The sequence below is a fragment of the Rutidosis leptorrhynchoides genome, chromosome 2 (assembly GCF_046630445.1).
Source record: "Rutidosis leptorrhynchoides isolate AG116_Rl617_1_P2 chromosome 2, CSIRO_AGI_Rlap_v1, whole genome shotgun sequence".
Classification (NCBI taxonomy): domain Eukaryota; kingdom Viridiplantae; phylum Streptophyta; class Magnoliopsida; order Asterales; family Asteraceae; genus Rutidosis; species Rutidosis leptorrhynchoides.
In genome coordinates, this window is record NC_092334.1 from 441,345,619 (window position 1) to 441,352,703 (window position 7,085).

Here is a 7,085-nt window from a genome sequence, read left to right on the forward strand (position 1 = left end):
ATGCAAGTGCATGACTTTTGTGCCTTCTGGCCATGCGATCGCATGGCCAGCTGTACAACTCACATTGAGTTTTAAACGTGGGCTGCGCGTATTTATTTAATATATAATATAATATATATAATTTTATATAATTAATTATATATTATATTATATTATATTCTTGTGCATTGTTGACTTGTAATTTTAGCTCCGTTGCGTCGCGCGTTGATAGTTGGTTCATGTCCCGGTTCCGAATTTTCGAACATCGTTGCGTACTATTTAATATCTTGTACTTTGCGTTTCGCGGCTCGTATTCTTGTAACTTTTAGACGTTTCTCATCAATAATTTGAACCACTTGGATTGTATTTTATACTTTTTAGCGTTTTGGTCATTTGCTCTTCAATTCGTCAAATCTGTCTTTTGTCTTCACCTTTCAATATTTAAACGAATATCACTTGTAAATAGAACAATTGCAACTAAAAGCTTGTCTTTCTTGAAGGATAATGCTATGAAATATATGTTCATTTTTAGCATTATCAGGTCCTTACTGATTCCCATAAACTGTTGCTTCACTTCCCTTATGTGACCCTTCATTTTGTAGGACAAACCGCTGAAGCAGTGGAAGAACATAACACTAACGCAGCTACTAGTGTCGATGAGAATGCTGTTGACGTATTGGTCGCATTCTGGCAAGTAACCTTCCACAACTAACGGGGCACATTTTCTTTCATAAATAGGTTCGCGTGGGAGGTGCGCTGTCACACCCCAATTAGGACCTGGGGTATTTGTAACTAATTATACCAAATCACAGTTGTATAAACGAGAACGACTCTATATGAGACGTTTTATTGAGTTTTGCAGTGGAAGATAAATAGATTACATTGTATTTAGAGCATTAAATGTCTTTAATTGATATGATATGTAATGAAGACTCCAAGCATAGCAAGCAATCAACATCAAAGCAGCAGATATACAGCGGAAGCAATATTTAATTACCTAAGAATAAACATGCTTAAAAAGTCAACACTAGGTTGAGTGAGTTCATAGGGTTGTCATAAATAATGATTTCAGTAATAGATCATAAGATTAAATATAATAAAACTAAACGATTTTACCCCGTAACAATACATATGTAATTGTCGAGATCATTATTATACCACCAATTGACCTGAGGTCAACAGTGCGGGACGTTACTCCCAATAGCACTATTTATAATAATTCTGTTTGCCTCTTCATTATCAAGCAATTACTGATACTACAAAGCAGGGTTTTGCATGTTTCAAATGAACACAATAAAAGTACTCATGTTGGTCGCATAATAGTTTGTACTTGTGTCTATCAGTTATAAGAAATAGTACATGTATTCTCAGCCCAAAAAATATATAGATAAAAAGGGAGCTATGAAAACTCACGATACGATACGATAGTTTGTAGTAAATATGCATATGACGGCATTGAACAAGTATATAGTTGACCTCGGATTCACGAACCTATATCAAATATATATATTAACACAAATACTTGTAATCGAATAAGTTTATATATATTATTTCAATTGTTATATATATATATATATATATATATATATATATATATATATATATATATATATATATATATATATATATATATATATATATATATATATATATATATATATTATATAAGTATTTGTTTGATAAAATGATTTTAATAATGTTAGTGAATAATGAGTTGTATTATTTTGTAATAATAATAATAATACTAGTAGTAAAAATGATAATAATCATAATAAGGTTTTAATAATAATAATAATAATAATAATAATAATAATAATAATAATAATAATAATAATAATAATAATAATAATAATAATAATAATAATATAGTTTTGATGATAGCAAAAATGTTAATTTTTGTAAAAATGATAATAATGATAATACTTTTTTATAATAATAATAATACTAATAATAATAATTATACTTATGTTAAAAATGATAATAATAGTATTATTAGGTTAAAAATGATAATAATAGTATTATTAATTATAAAATGATACTAATACTAATATTAATAAATTTTGTTATTTTCATAATAATAATAATAATAATCATAATCATAATCATAATCTTAATAATGATAATAATATTTAAAGTGATAAATTTAATAATAATACAATAATAATACAATAATAATAATACTACTAATAATAATAATATTAGATAATACTAATAATTTTTAAATGATAATACTTGTAATAATAATGATAGTAACAATAATAATACTAATACTTAATAATAATAACAACAACAATAATAATAATAATAATAATAATAATAATAATAATAATAATAATAATAATAATAATAATAATAATAATAATAATAATAATAATAATAATAATAATAATAATAATAATAAGAAAACTACCTTAAATCAAGATTTTCCTAAAAAAAAAATGGCATAGATGGGACTCGAACCCGAGACCTCTCGAAAACCATCAACACTGTCAAACCACTCTGCCATGTCTGTTTTTCTGATTTAATATATAAATATAATCTTTTTAACCCGTTTTCTGTATCATCTTCTTCCTCCTCAAAATTTTTAGTCGATTAACAACAACCAAATAAATTTTGTTTTTAGAATTCTAACCAAAACAGAAATGATTTTACTTGTGATTAATTGGATTAACAAAAGAAAAAAAATAAGAAATATGCTGCTGCTGCTGTCGCATATTATTTAAAAAAAATATTGATTTTTGATTTATAAACGTTTTTAGGTCATGATTCCTTCATGAAACATTTTCCAAATCACTTCTTGAAACCTTGTGAATCCTCAATTTAAAAAGAAACATCAACACAATTACAAATTTTGTGATGAACAAATTAGTTGACTTTTTAAATTTAAACTTTGACTTCGAAATTAGAAATCGATAGAACGAATTGGGAACTCAACTTTTGCAGTTAGTTTGCTTAGAGGATTCCTAACATTACTACATTTATGGATTTTGAAATGGAATTTGTTTTCGAGGTTTTGTAAAAACGAAACAAGAACAGAGTTTTCAAGCTGTTAAATGGTTTTCTGTTTTATTTTTTTCGAATTGCAGTAGGTAATTGAGTATGGTAGTGGATATTGAATGATTTCTCACAACTAAAACTAATTGATTTATAGAACAATTGTGGATGTCGACTGGTTCAATCAAGCAGGCACGCACAAGAAGAAAAAAATAAAAAAAATCTAAAAAGCAGATTATGATTAAATAAAAAATTTTAAAAGCAGATCAATGATCAGAAAGAACAAAATTAAAAACCAGTAGGGGATTAAAAAATTAATTAGGAGATAATAAAAAATAATTAAACTGGATCACGAAAGAAATTTTTTTTATAAAAATCAGATATTTAATACTCACTTTTTATGAAAATATAAAAAAATAAGGAAAGGCAGATACCTAATTTTGTTGTCTGCATCCTTTTTATATATTTTAATTAATATTAATATATTAATAATATTAATAATAATAACAATTATATTAGTAATAATAATAATTATATTAAAAATGATAATAATAATAATATCATTAATGATATGATATTTATAATAATTTTAGTAATAGGGATAATACTAATAATAATAATGATATAAATTATGTTAATGATATTAATAATCATATTAATCATAATAATAATAATTTTGATAATAATAATAATATAATAATATTGTTTTTAATCATATTAATAATACTGATATTAATGATATTAATTATTGATATATTGTTTAAAAAGGATATTAATAATAATAATAATATTAATATATCAAATTAATGCGTAATAATTGTTCGTGAATCGTCAGTATTGATCGAAGTTAAATGAAATTACGGAAAGATTTTTGTTTAAATTAAGTCGGAAATTTTTGGGTTGTCACAGTACCTACCCGTTAAAAGAAATTTCGTCCCGAAATTTGAATAGGATCGTCATAGCTAACAATAAAAATGTTTTCGTGATGAATATGAGTTGATAAATAAATTTTTATCACTATTGAGTAATATAGATAAAACGATCCGATTACAGGAAGAGTATAAACGAAGCTATTGTAAAAGATTGAAATGAAGAAATATCTGTTTGCTTTAACTTTTGACGTAGTCACGATTGATTTCCAGAATTCAAGGAATTAAAGAAAATCTTTATAATCTTTATAAGATTTTATTCTCCGGTAATTAAGGAAATTGGGATTTGATTAAATGCAGTGAATTACCTCGATTGCTGTGTCTGGAATTTTGCTATAAATTAGCTTCTTATCTTCGCCACTTCTGTACTTTCTTCCTTAATTCATACTTCTAAAAGATTCTTCAATATGCTTCATCCAGTTCTAATTCTGGATATAGTCCTGACTTTTATATCTATCGTGCTTCTTTTTCATCTGTCGCCGGAAGAGTCAGTTTACTTCTACTATACTCTTGGATTTATTGTGTTTTTAGTTCTCCCGTGTCTTTATATTTCTATACGCATTGATATACACTGTTTGTAATTTCTGTGTTGTTATCGGGCTTTGTATTTTCCCTTATATGTCGGAGCTTCATGCTTTTGTAAAGCAAATAATGGTCCAGAATTCGTAGGTATGAAGTTTCGAATGATCATAATATACAAAGCAGAAAGGAAAGGTAATAGCACGATTTGATTTGTCAAATTACCAGAATATCCGGAAAAGACCGAATTATCAAGAAAAATATTTTCTTGATATGTTTAGAGGTTAAATAGAATGAAAGAGTTATGTAACATGATTCATAATGAGGGTATGATCTGTGAACCTTTATCACGTTCTATTAGAAACTCAGCATGACTTACTGTAATATAATCACGTTGGCCATAAGGTGTTTTCAAGGATTTTGAATTTGATCGTTGAACGCAGGATGTAACCTGTCAACGGATCTAACGGTTGATGAAGAAATGTTGTAAATTTCAAAAGTAATGAATGGTAATTTCGGTGGTTTGATGTGATAATTCAACACAGAATACGAATGAATATAATTCATGAGAATCAGAATTGAAGAATGTACAATGTAACATATTAATGTGAGATATAAATATTTCTCGGGTATTACCTATTAAAATATTTTCACAATTAACAGTTTGTACAAAAGAGTTTTAATTACAGTTTTTATGAAAATATACGTACATATATATTTTCCTCCAGATGTAATCATGGATTTAATGAGTTAATATAATATTAAACTCATTTGATTTACGGTTGAAATGAGAATGAATAATCTCTAAAACCTTAGAGATTTCATAATTGTCGCGAAATATTTTGATAATGCAGTTATGAATCAATACATTCGTCGTTACACTTGATTTATTATGAAATGGAGTTTATTGTATTGAAGTAGTGATTAAAAATTGTTAAGTCATTAACGAAGGGTGTACATCATAGAATATTAGTGATATGAATTAACCAAGTAGTACTTACTAGTTAAGATTCACACGTAATAGCTTAGTACGACAAGATTTATTATTGTTCCAAATCATATATATATATATACATATATATATATATATATATAAAGTATACATATATAATTCTTCACGAAGAATGAGTCAATACATCTTAACTCATTATTACTAATATTCCTTGGTATCTATGGGGCGTATGATGTTGATGTTTGAGGTACTAAGTGTGATGTTGAGGCGTGGGATGCGGATGTTGTTGTTGGTACTGATGTTGCTGTTGCTGATACTGGTGGTGCTGTCGGTGCTGATTATGCTGCTGATGCTGCTGATGCTCTTAGATTTTGCACCATATTCTCTAGAGCTACCACTCGAACGCGAAGCTCGTTGACTTTTGCTATTATTCCGGGATGATTGGCAGTTCGGACAAGAGGATGAATAAGATCTAGAATTCTAGATATTATATACTTGTGGCGGGATATCCTGGAAATGAGGGTGAAAATAGTGTTCCGAACTGGTTCGCCGGTAAGTGCTTCAGGTTCTTCTCCAATAGGGCAATGTGGTGGGTGAAAAGGATCACCTTCTTCACTTCTCCATTGATTGAGTCAACTACGAACCCACCCCCAATTCATCCAAAATAGATGATGGCTAATTGGTTCGTTTGTTCAGGTTACGCTGCCATTGGAGCTCGAGGAGTTCGAGGAATCCATATTATGTGTTTGGAATAGGGTTTGATATGAAATGGGTGTTGAATATTGAATGATATATTCGTCTCCTTGAATACGTATATTGATGTGTGCAGCGGGGTGTACGAAATAGTATTAATTTAAATACGAAATACGACGAAATATTACACAAGTTTTAATTATTTATTTACAAAATGGATATACCAAAACCTTGCTACAACACTATAGGCAGTGTACCTAATCGTAGAGTAGTATAGTTTTTAGTAAGTCCGGTTCGTTCCACAGGGAGCGGGCTTATTGCACAATATATTTTTAAACAATTATATTTGTACAAAATATATTATATTGATAATATATAAAAGGGGGTTTACCGTTTAATGACTGGTTTGTCGATTTTATATTTTAAGTTACAATTAAAACCTAATGTAAAATATAAATGACGATAATTAAAGTAGCGAAAAATAAATGACAATAAATAAATGACGTTAAATAAAATAGCGAGTAAATAAAAGTACGATGAAATATGAAATAAAATATATTATGCTTATTTAAACTTCCGTAACCATGATGGTTGACGTGTTGATTTTAATTTTATGCCCATGGGTTAATTGTCCTTTGTCCTGGATTATTTAATATGTCCGTCTGGTTTTTGTCCATAACAGTCCATCGGTCATAAATTTAAAGTGCGAGTGTCCTCGTCAAATTATCCTTATACCCGAAGTCAAATATTCCAACTAATTGGGGACTTAAACTGTAACAAGGTTTTAATACTTTGTTTAATAATTACACCAGGATATCGACTGCGTGTAACCCAAGGTTTTAATACTTTGTTATCAATTATGCCAAGTGTCCTTGTACATAATTTCACCCCTGTTTTAATAATTCCATAGACTATTAATCCATTCCCGTGTCTGGTTAAATGAACGATTATTCGTACATATAAATATCCCGCCCATCGTGTCCGATCGAGTGTATATGGTTATTTATAGGGACGTTCAA